Source organism: Penaeus monodon, chromosome 34, assembly GCF_015228065.2.
Source record: "Penaeus monodon isolate SGIC_2016 chromosome 34, NSTDA_Pmon_1, whole genome shotgun sequence".
NCBI classification, from domain to species: Eukaryota; Metazoa; Arthropoda; class Malacostraca; order Decapoda; family Penaeidae; genus Penaeus; species Penaeus monodon.
This window is the reverse complement of record NC_051419.1, coordinates 27,032,222-27,032,424: the sequence shown is the minus strand read 5'-3', so window position 1 is coordinate 27,032,424 and position 203 is coordinate 27,032,222. Positions and strand designations below refer to the sequence as shown.

General features: G+C 33.0%; 1 protein-coding gene across 1 annotated transcript in view; it reads left to right on the top strand.

Moving 5' to 3' along the window:
* The window catches only part of LOC119594868 (fibril-forming collagen alpha chain-like), a 7,662-nt gene that overhangs the window by 6,191 nt on the left and 1,268 nt on the right, over nucleotides 1-203 (top strand). The gene's annotated exons all lie outside the window — the stretch shown is intronic.

The window sequence follows — 203 nt, the reverse complement described above, 5'->3', positions numbered from 1 at the left end:
GTATATCGAACCGGGAACCTTCTTAATTAATGCTAACTTGATTACTTCCCTAGTAAGTGACTTCAGTGACTCAGCATTAAAATATTCCTTGGTGATTCGAAACTTGAGATTATTATGACCAGGATCTTGTTGATATTTTTGTCATTATATGATTTTCTGTTTAGGAGTTTTCTTCGAAATTTAGTTTTGATATGACCCGGATA